This window comes from Hermetia illucens, chromosome 1 (assembly GCF_905115235.1).
Source record: "Hermetia illucens chromosome 1, iHerIll2.2.curated.20191125, whole genome shotgun sequence".
Taxonomy (NCBI): domain Eukaryota; kingdom Metazoa; phylum Arthropoda; class Insecta; order Diptera; family Stratiomyidae; genus Hermetia; species Hermetia illucens.
In genome coordinates this window covers 28,020,156-28,032,058 of record NC_051849.1, presented here as the reverse complement: position 1 = coordinate 28,032,058, position 11,903 = coordinate 28,020,156, and the positions used below count along the sequence as shown (strand labels likewise).

General features: G+C 46.1%; 1 protein-coding gene across 1 annotated transcript in view; it reads right to left on the bottom strand.

Moving 5' to 3' along the window:
* The window catches only part of LOC119646567, a 116,633-nt gene that overhangs the window by 57,944 nt on the left and 46,786 nt on the right, over positions 1 to 11,903 (bottom strand). The gene's annotated exons all lie outside the window — the stretch shown is intronic.

Sequence of the window (11,903 nt, the reverse complement as noted above, 5' to 3'; positions counted from 1 at the left end):
TTCATTACCCGAAGATATCATGCTATATGAGTATGACAACTGACGGTGCGATGGCCGAGTTGGTTGATCGTCAGCCTCTCGATCTTGTTATTGCTCGAATCCTTTTTCAATACTGACATTTACGTAAGTCAGTTTATCAGTTCAGTTTATCATTAGTTTGAGTGTGATGGTGAATGAAACTTAAGTAAAAACCCCAAAATCAATACAAACCCTACCACAGAGATCATAGACGATTTGATTCAAAATTATCGCAAAATAACTCAATGGGTTGACTTTATTTGCGTAGTTGGAATATAGCAAAATTTGGGTACGATGGTTACGATGCTAACCAACTTTGGCAAGAATGCTGCAGAAAACTTTTGGCAGCGCTACGATGAGGAAGGAAATGCTTTTGCATTGAATTTTATGGCCGGGGTAAGTCATGGGGTGGTCAAAGGGAAGTATAAGTCCACGGCGGAACGTGGGTTGGTATCCACGATGGAGCATAAAACCTGGGAAACGCCTGCTGAACCAACACCAATAGCTCTACTACCAAACCCTATCTCCACATCCACGTGATGACTGCTGGGAGCTCTTTCTTAACGAAAATCTGCAGACGGAGAAGAGTGAAGGCGACTCTTCCGCGCCTAAAAACGGGACAAATTGTACCAACTGAACCTCCAGGTTGGGGGTTGGGTAGGGCTGACAACCCTTCATGGAAAACGGAAGTTACAAGCCTAAATAGTAGCCTCGGACTGGTCGGATAACACAACAACGAACCCGGCAACGACAATGGAATAACGATTCGCGCATTTTCTCGCTCCGAGCTCGAATAACAACACGATCCAGAATCCCCTATGACAATCAGGTGAGAGTTAACACTGAAGCCATCCATAACACAGCTCCCGCAACACCTATAAAAGGGAAGTGGATGCCGCAATAACCGCAGTGAACAGAGATCCTGGAAATGGAGCATCAATAAATGATCTTCACAACCACCATAAGAACGTTATCATGAATACGGTCACAAACATATTTGGCCCCAATCGCAAAAAGAGTCGGAACAGTTGGTTTGACCATGAATGTAAGCTAGCAATGGAACGAAAGAATGCTGCATACCGAGTAATGCTGCATTCTCAATGGACGCGAGCACGCGCGGAGACTTATCATGGACTCCGTCCAGCTGAGAAGCGACTTCACAGACGGAAAAGGAAGCTTGGAAGAACCAACAATTCTGTGAACTGGAAAAGTACAGGGAGCAACCGCACCAGGCAGAGAAGGCGGAAGTTTTACCAACAAGTCAACAGGATGAAGCCTTACACACCTCGATATTCATTCTGCCGAGACAAAGAGGGAAATCTGATTTCCAGTAGAATGGGCATATTGGAGCGATGGGTTGAGTACTTTGATGAACTACTGAACAACCAGAATATCGGCGAGTTGGAGTTCCCGCCAACTGAAGACGACGGACAAATACTGCCACCACCAAGTATACAAGAAACAGTCCGTACAATTCATCGGCTTCAAAATCATAAGTCGCAAGACCCGATGGAATTCCAAGCCGAATTGGTTGAATATGGAGGCGACCAATTACACCAAGCGATTCATCAACTTGTGCTCAAGGTATGGGACAGCAAATCAATGCCTGACGATTAGCAACGAGGCATTATCTGTCTCATACATAAAAAGGGAGATATCACACAGTGCAGCAATTATAGAGGTATCACGTTGCTGAGTACCTACCTATAAGATATTCTCCGCTATTTTGCTAGGCCGCATAGCCGCATACGCCCAGAACATCATTGGCCCATACCAAACAGGCTTCACTCAGCAGCAGATCAGATTTTCTCTTTGCGGCAAGCTCTGGAAAAACTGTTGGAATATGGACATCAATTGCACCGTCTTCTCATCGACTTTAAGGCCCCCTGTTATAGCATAGCCAGAGTAAAACTGTACACGGCCATGAGATAATTCGGTATCTCGACGAAATTGATAAAACTGAATAGGCTGACCCTGGCCAATGTGCGAAGCCAGATAAAAGCAGCAGGATCACCCTCGAGGCCATTCAACATCAATAACGTTCTAAGAAAAGGGGATACCCTATCATGCGTCTTTTTCAACCTGGCCCTGGAGAAAGCGATTCGCGAAGCCGATGTAAATGCGAGGGGCATCATCCTCTTCAAGTCCTACTGGCCTACGCTGACGATATCGGCATCATGGGAAGAACAACCCGAGATGTACAGTCTACATTCAGGCGGCACGGGATTCTGGGCTACAAATCGCACTGGTCAAACGAAAACAATAAAGATAGAGAGGCTAAAACTTTGAGATCGTTAAAAATTTCTCCTATCTAGGGTCGAAAATCACAACCGATAACAGCTATGACGATGAATCCTCCGAAGAATTTTTGGCCCCTTGCATGAGGATGGACAATTCCGTAGTCTAGATAACGACGAAATCTATGAGTGATACCATGATCGTCCGGTTGTGGATAAAGTCCGGCTCAATAGATTGCGATGGACGGGTTACCTAATTCGTATGGGTGAGGATAAGAGTAGTAGAGTAATATGTATGGCAGCGGGGATGTCTGGAGTTCCTTTTTAAAGCAGGCCTAGACCGAATACCGGTTGTTGCGCTGTTGATGATGATGATGCCAAACCAACCGACTACACAGAATTCGACGACACTCATTTCCAGATCGGGAACCGACAATCCGATTCTCACTATCAGCCGTCCTCACAGTTTTTAGTACAGAGATATTGCGTTATGATCGATGATCGCTGTCTTCTGATTGGGGGCAAGCAGGTAATTGCCATCATGCACCTTGGGTCAGTTCTTTCTCTGTCTAACGTCAATCGGTTTTTTCCGTAAAATAATAGTCCAATTAGGTTATCCCGACCACGAGGGTAAACTCTATTGGAAGTCCGCAAACTCAAGGCAAAGCTCTCTTTAGTCACGCAGTGTTCGCTCTATGGTGTTCCATTTTGGTATGGAGTTGAAAAATGCATTCGCGGTACTTTAAATGCTCAGACTCAGAGGAAGGTGCAACTATAACATCATCCAAATATACGAAAAAGAAGTGAGTCAGCACAGAGTGGATGAGACTCTGAAAGGTTTGCGTCGCGTTGCACAATCCAAAAGTCATCCTAGTGAACTGGAGGAGTCCGAAAGGTGTGCATATTGCCGTTTTCGGAATGTTTTCGGGAGCTACAGGGATCTGATGGTATACCTTGACTAAGTCCAAGGTCGAGAAAATACGGCAGTTTGCGATAGAGTGCGCAAAATCGTGAAGGAGTGGAATGGGATATCGGCCTGGAGTCGTCTGAGTAGTAATGTTGATGTGGTGCTAAATATCATATTTAACGGGCTCAGAGAGGCTACACTCGGTACGTATGTTGCGGTGTTTTCGAAGAAGTGCGCAAATGCGTGCGTCGGCAACGTTTCAAAAAACGATAGAAAGAGTGCTGGGTGAGCAGGATGAGATTTTTCCTAATGACCTAAGGGAAGTTGTAGGGTCAATCCATAGCGGGTGAGAAAATCCGGCCCTAGGACGGGAATGCTGGTGTCCGCGATAATGAAGCGTCAAGAAAACGCTAGTCGAAGACTTAGACTTAACTCTACCTTCCTGAAGCCATACGTTTGGATCGACGAAGAATTTTATTGCCGCAAGTTTCAATGATTGCGGTTTTAAATTATGATACCGAGATACGGGAGGAACCGAGACTGCACCGTCTGTATCGAACAGGTAGTTGCACGTCGGCTCAAGGGGTCGTTGATTGTAAGGAGACGTGGTGCTGCATTTTGAGTGGCAGTCGCCAGAACTTCACGTAAGTCTGGTTTTTCGGTGAGAATATGCAAATTCTGGTACATTTCTAAGTCTTTTCAGCGAACCTACGTTGGTACTAGCATGCCCCGATACTTGTAGAAGGTCCCGACAACCTACTATCTGAGCACACATTTCGAGAAGCGGATCTAGACCTTGATCTAATCCTCCTTCCGGAATGCAAAGCACCAACGGCCCCTGTCAACTCAGAGACGAAAGTCGTTAATGATGCCACCCCCTGCTGGCAACCATGGGTCACACATGGGCCTCATGAATTTCATTCACGGTGACGGCCAACGTATCCAGAAACCCCCAATCCGCATATGCCAGGATGGCCTGTGTGCTCTTCGGGATCCTCTGCAGCCTAACTGGTTCATTTCACCACCTAACTGGTTCATTTCATGCAGCAGATGACTTGGTGTACGGTCACCTAGCGGTAGCTCTGTGTGTAAGTGGTTAAGTTTAAGCGTCTCACTTATTGACAGGTGCTTCATGAGGTGCTTTAGTCCTTTGTAAGAGCAGTCCTCGAGAAGGTCGGAGACAAGCTCAACTGTCTCCTCCATTGCAATGCGAATTGAGCCTCGAGCTGGAGAAACCATGCTGCTGGGCTTCTACCCCAAAACGACGACAGCCACGGCAGTTACCGCGAGACTTGCCTCTATTCTGATGGATATCGTGGGCGGAAACAAACAACTCAGAAGAGATCAAAAACACGGGAGCGGAACGAGTGCAGAAAACATGACTAGCAACCTAGTAGAACCTCATTGGTTAGATGATCCTAACCCCAGGGCGGCCGACGCATACTTGACTTTTTAGAAAACTGTTTTAGTGGTTACCACAGAAAGTATGTATGAGGACCTGCCCGCTGATGCACCCTTAACCTGAGCATAGTCTAGCTCGACTGTCGTAACTGCCTGGAATATGGACATCATTTCTCTGAAGGGTAGGTCAGTTGCCACTTAATGACCAGCTGGTGGGGGTTATTATTCGCATATACCAATTTATCTCCTATGAAACGATGATAGCCTTGAGATAAATTTGGAATTAAATACCAACAAAGGATCTTGTCTTCATTGTCCTATTAATCGCTTAGTCAAAACGGATCATTAACTCAGGTTATTGCTAACGGATTGCAATCTTTAATTACACCGATTTTTGTTGCTTTGCATTAAAACAATATCCATCCAAAGTCATTTCCATATTCCATTGAATTTCTTCCTTGAACAACGATTAGGGAACACGGGGCTAATCATTTCTCAAAACTTTTCACATTAAACGGACACAATGTGGTTGCACAGAGAGCGAACCTCTTCACCATAAATTCAAGTTAATCCGGATGGAGAAATAAAACAATTCTCAACTTTACTATGGAAATTAATAGCCTCTTATACAATAAAAGTCCCATTGCTCAAATTGCGGTCCACTGTAATAATTCCCACTCATTGTTTCGCTCCCCCGGTTCCACAGCATTAAGTTGTAATTAAATTCGTCTGCTCCATCAAAAATTACAACTTTTCCCCTTGAATTTCTGTTTCTCGTGTTCCTGGGCCATTGTGCCTGATTTTTTGAATTAATCTTATGATTTAGCATCCGCTTGCCAAGGAATTGAGCAAAGAATAGCGAAATGGCCAAGGTGGAAGGGATGATGTGATTCCTGGTTTCGTTCCTTGTCCAGAAGAACACGCCGTGAGTGGGGTGGTTTGGAAGTTAATTTGTATTGATTTTTTCATTTGGAAGGTTCTTTCTATGTCCAATCGAAGGTGAGGCAGCATCCTGAATCCAGCTGAAGGCCAAACCAGAAGCTGGAACGAACTCAACACATTGCAATGAAAGGATGTGTAGCACGTGTCAACACGAATATTACACTCTGGGAAAAGTTTTCTTATAGTAACGGAAGGTAGGTGAAGGTCATTCCGAAAAGGAGGAAAACTTGGTGGACTCGAAAAATGAACCTAAAGTATCAAAGTGTCTCCCTTAGGGGGAGAAGTGGCGTCCCCAATGTGCCCGAGCAAGTAGTTCTGACTCTCTAGCAGGCATAATACCTGAGTGTGAGGCAGTAGCCTCGAGAAAGTTTCTCGGTGAAGAGCGAACTGCTAATGACCGATACACGCCGGGACACACTGGGAGTCCCCAGAGCCGTCGGCAACTCCTTGTCGACGATAGGATGATATATTATTCGCAGCACGAAAATGTGCCGTTCGCCCCAGCAAAGGACGCTACAAGGGCTGAAATACCCGGCGAGACATCGGGATGCGCAGACGGAGAGAAGGACTCGCAAAGTGATGCGGCACCTGCAACGAAGTCAGGGACCGAGACCATACCACACAGTGCCATAACTGCGGAAAGAGACACAGTGGAAACTCCCGAAACTAATCAATTGGTTTCGAATATAAGCCGAGTGGGAGAACTGTCGACTACTCTGGCGCAAGCTGAAGAGGAAAGGCTTATTAAGAGCAGTTGTGAAGCGCATGCGATCTGCGACGTTCCTCCAGAAAAACGTCGGCAAGCGGGTGAAAAACGGGCTAATGGAACTGGAGGAGCTCCTGGACAGGATTTCATACTATAGGCGGACATGGAAAGTAAGAGAAAATCCACAGGAAGCAGAAACCACCGCGCTTCCCGAGGAGAACACTACGAGTACCAAACGGTTCGCTAACAGCCCATTGCAGACCGAACTTGGAAAAAAAACGAAAGGAGGAAGGGACATCTGAAGGAGACTTCACTCAGGTACTATCCAAGGCTCAAAAGAAGAAAGCGAAGAGGAACCAGAGACAATAACACGCCATCAGAAAAACCACTTCCTAAAATTAAGGCGGACACGAAAGACGAAGCACCAAAAGAAAAGGTGGGGAGACGAAGGAGAACTAGACCGCCAGCTTTGCTTATTAAGCCGACGGAAGGCAAAACTTTTGCGGAAGTCCTCAGCGAAATCCGTTACAAGATTAAACCCGAAGATAACGAAGCAGAAGTGTCTTCCATTCGTAAAACGAAGGGTGATGGAGTCCTAGTCGAACTAGGCCCGAAGACTATAAATAAAGTTACGTTCTGTGGAGCAGTCAAGGAGCTTCTGGGAGAAAAAGCTTTGGTTCCCAGCTTGGAACCCACGTGTTCTTTGGAAATCCGCGACCTTGACTGTCTCACAAAAAAGAATGAGGTAGAAGAGGCCATCAAACCCGAATGTCCGGAGGTAACCAATGTCCGGATTGGTATCATCTCTACGAACTCCCGAGGCCAAAAACTTGCTGTGGTGGAAGTTGCCGAGCAATCCGCGAAGAAGCTTCTACACAGCGGGAAAATACGAATTGGTTGGGTAGTGTGTAGGATACAAATCCGGGCTGCCCCAACCAAATGTAACAGATGTTTGGATTATAGGCACACATCTCCACGCTGTTGAGGACCAGACAGAAGGTCAACATGCCGTAAATGCAGTCAGGCAGGCCATAAAGCGAACACCTGCAATGAAAAGGAAAACTGCGTCTTATGTAGGGACTGTGGCGCGACTGATGAGAACGTTGCGCACACTGCAGGCCCGGGGCGGTGTCCAGTTTTCAGAGCAGAATTGGAAAGAGCTAGAACACGGTCAACATGATTCGCATCCTACAAATGAATATGCACCGGAGTGCAACCGCTCACGAGTTGCTAGCGCAGCTGATTTAGTACTCATCAGTGAGCAGTACCAAAACAAGGGCCCAGTTTGATGGCACTCCGACATATCAGGTACCGCTGCCGTCTGGGTTCGGGACGCCACCGTCCTTAGGGATCTTGCCCAAGGCTGAGGAGACGGCTTTGTCTGGATTCGGTGTTCAGGGATAACGTTTTTTAGTGTCTATTTTACGCCGAATGAAGCGGAGGCCTGATGCTTTGGAGAACGCTATCTTAAGCACAGATGGGCGGATCCTGGTCTGGAGTCTTCAATACTAGGGCACTTGAACGGGGCATGCCTCACACAAACTCCAGAGGGAAACGAATGGAAAAGGCGGCGAGAACAGGACTGGTAGTTCTAAACACCGGATCCACCCTAACGTTCCGGCGCCGGGGCTGCGAGGTAAGCATTCCAGACGTAACCTTCGTGTCGCAGTGATTCCTCTGCTCGCTGGTGGACGGGTGGCGAGTTCTGAAAGACTTCTCGACAAGTGGCCACCAATACATTGCTTTCGAATTGGTGGACACAAACTCTCGGTGCTCTTCCTCTGCACGGAACGTTGCGAAAGAAAATACCGAGAGGTTTATCGAAACTCTGGGAACAGGTGGGGCCACGCAATCGTAAATTCAGTTATGAACCTGATAACGACGGCCTGCGGACCCTTCATGGCCAGGAGGGCATCGAAGCGCGACAAATCTTCCATATATTGGTGGACAGTGGAATTCGCAGAGCTCCGAAAGGAGTGTCACAGGCTCCGCCGCTTAACATAAAGTCTAAGCAACCGGGAGGAAAGGGAAAGGCGTCCCGATTTTCCGTCTTAATACCGCCCACTGTGTATGCTTGACACTGCTGGAAAAGTGCTCGAAAAGCTCATCAGAAGTAGACTTGCTGAAGCGATACGCGCTGCCGAAGATTTGACTTTGCGGCAGTTTGGTTTTAGAGCAGAGAGATCCGCAGTTGATGCAGTCATGCAAGTCGTGGATGCCGTTCGACGAGCGGTGGTACATATCCGGGTGATGCTCCTCGTAACGCTTGACGTCAGAAACGCCTTTAATTCCGTAAGATGGAAAGACATTCTTGGCACACTTGACAATAATTTACACATGCCGAAGTAAGTCTTACGGATATTGAGTAACTATCTGAGGAACCGCTCCCTGCTCTATGAAACACTAGAGGGTCAGAGAAAGATGGAGGTCACGTCGGGGATAGCACAGGGATCCATCCTAGGCCCCCTGGAACACTACCTACCTTAAACTCGACATACCAGAAGAGTCGCGCCTGGTCGGCTATGTAGATGATCTCGCGGCGCTTGTTGCTGGACGCACTGTCGAAGAGGCGCAAAGCAGACTCGGCATATTAATGCGACGGGTAAGCGGATGGATGGCTACCCTTGGTTTCAACCTTGCACTGGAAATAATCGAAGTAGTCATCCTGACTAGAAAGAGATTTCGACCATGTATCGCATATCGTTCAGCGAGTCGATAATCGAGTCAAAATCAGCGGTAAAGTACCTCGGGTTGACTCTTGACTCAAAGATGAGCCTTTTTGGGCAAATCAAAGCAGCAGCGAACGAGGCTGCAACTGGAGTTTCGACGTTAAGTAGACTAATGGCAAACATTGGGGGTTCTACGTCTAGCAGGGGACGTCTCCTGATGAGTTCAACGCAGCCTGTCCTGCTCTACGGCGCAGAGGTATGAGTTGACGCTCTTAACAAGGAGGTATCGTAAACGTCTCGCGCATGTACCGCGTAGCGCACTGTTGTTGAACCGGCCATGATGATGATCGCGAAAGTGGTCCCCATTGCCCTTATTTCTAAGGAGGGTCAAGTCATATATAAGCGCAAGGGAGAAGAGCCAAGGGAGGTGGTTGCTGGTGAAGAACGGCAACGCACTATACACGAGTGGCAGTTCTCGTGGCAAAATGAAGCTAGAGGCAGATGAACTGCGCGGCTTATCGACAACTTAGGTGCGTGGTTGAACCGGAAGCATCGTAAGACTGACTATTTAGCTTACCCAATTTTTAAGTGGGCATGGAAGTTTTCAGTCTTATCTGCACAAGGTTGGAAAGGCGCGATTTCCGGATTGTGTGTTTTCAATGGAATTGTGCACGACGCCCACCACACTTTGTTTTCTTGTGGAAGGTGGGATGGGTTTCGTCAGCAGCTCTATGTAAATACAGGGGATCTTTCTCCAGACAACATTGTCGAGGAGATGCTGAGGAGTGCTGACCGATGGAGCCGCCTTGCCAATTACGTTCGGGCCCTTCTCGTTGCTAAGAATGTAGAGTTCGACCGGTGAAGGAGCCGAATGGCAGGGGGTTTCTTGAACTGACGGTTCCCTTCCTCTTCTCCCCTCCTGTTGGTGAAAGGAATTCACTGATTTGAAGGTTACAAAACGATAGGTAATCACAATATTCAATACCAGGTTGGGATCCTTACGGGTTGGGTGGCGAACCCAATGCTTGATTGTCTCCTCCAAAAGAAAACTCTTCAAGTAATTGCCCAGAAATCCCGAAAGATATTAAATTGTGGGATAAAGTAAACGAATTTCTCCTGAAATTACCTCAATATTTGATAATTCAGGACAAAAAAGCGCGAGTCTGTTTCATTCATAGCATCTTCTCTGTAAGGGACATCACTGCTTTGTGTCGGCAAATGAGGATGTCGCATCGCAACTGAATTTCTAGCTCTGAGTAAATGAGAAAATGATAAAATTTAGTTTAAACTTCAGAGGAGGGTCTGGATAAGTTCTCCGCTACTAATTTCAATGAAAAAACGCGTCCCAGGGAAAACACTCGAAGTTCATTACAGCAGCAAATCCCTTTTTTTCTTTCAAATACCCAATCTCGGTCGACGTCTGCAATATCCTTTTAATTATTCCAATTCGACACAGGCCGGAACACGTGCAAGGATTCAATATCTAATTTAACAACAAATACCTGCAAATATCTGTATCTGAATATGAAAATCGAAAGCACCTGCACAAAGGTAGGATTGGTCCGGACTGTTTATACCGAGGACCTTCATACCTATTTATGTGTGGGAGCGCCTATTGTCACTCGTAGACGTCCTTCCCGTCGCCATCCTATTTTCCGGAAATGAAAATCCACAAAACTTCTCGTGGTTTTTCTACACCGAAGCACAAGCGGAGTGGATTCAATGCCAGGAAGCAAAGGCATGGAAATAGCATTAAATATACATGACTTCGCCTCCGGTAGACTTGATGGTTCGCTTGGAGTACTCTGAAGGGCTTGGAAGGACATCCTCTGGCTTTAAGCACAGCAGGTGCAGCTACACTTTTTCAAAGTTTTTTTTCTCCAGCGAGATGCAGTTCATAATGTAACAATGACTTCTGAGTTAAATCCAATTGAGAATTACATCGGTGACATGGCTTAACTCTGATCATTCCACTTCCCATTTTGCACCTTGACACTCAGCGATTTGCCTTGTAAGCATGTGGACCTACATTGCCAGCCACTCAATGAAATTTGAATAAGGGAATCGTGTCGAGGAGTGGAGGCTGGTGGCGGAAAATCAATAGTCGATTCTTTTAATAAAGATAGATGGCAAGTAGTCCTTGGAGAGTTTCTAGTTGTAGCCGTTCTGTAGTCAAGGAGAGATTTGTATCTTTCATTTTGTTCTCAGATTATATGCGTACTAGCAAGCGCTTGAAATGGCCTTTTTATAGTTCCCATTAGCGGGTAATGGTGTAACGTATGGTTGTATCCAGTGGAATGATGGCCATGAAAGCAATGAAAATGAAAATTTTGTCGTTTGCGCACCCCCAACCAGAGTAACGTGTGTCATATGCATTTTTACTTTTAAGTAGGTGTTGCCTGTTAACCTTCCATGCAAAATGACTCACAAGGCATAATCGTAAACCTCTCTAATGGCGCTCGTAAAATGATATCCCCCTTTCGAGGTGTCCCCTTTGCAGATCGCAACTCGGTCGTGGTTTTATAGGAAGGATTTGCTCCCGTTTGGATTCTAACACTTGAAACTAACTTGTATACAAAATGATGTTCAATTGCTTCACAGATCCTTTGTCCTTTGTCTGGCTGAATCGGGATTTTATTAGGAATCCGCTGCATGATTGATATGTATTTTTGGAAAAATTTTAGGGAGGGGGTTTAAGCAGAGCCTGCGTATTATACCAATATATTATTCAGTAATTCTAGGAAACTGAAAAATGATAAAAAGTATGGACACCATTCCCGTGTCAGACATACTATTACGTCGGACAAATCCTTCTAATTCGAAATATTCACGGTTAACCGACAACGTAACGTTGAATGAAAATGAGAAATCAGGGATGAATCGGATATAAAAAGCGAGGGAAGGGTTGTCGACTAGTAGAGTACTTTCCTTTTGCATGTAAAAAAGCTATTTGCAATAACAGAAAAATGTATCCTTCAAAACAGAGACTAAGAACATGCAGGTACACTCAAGGCTTAGTCGTT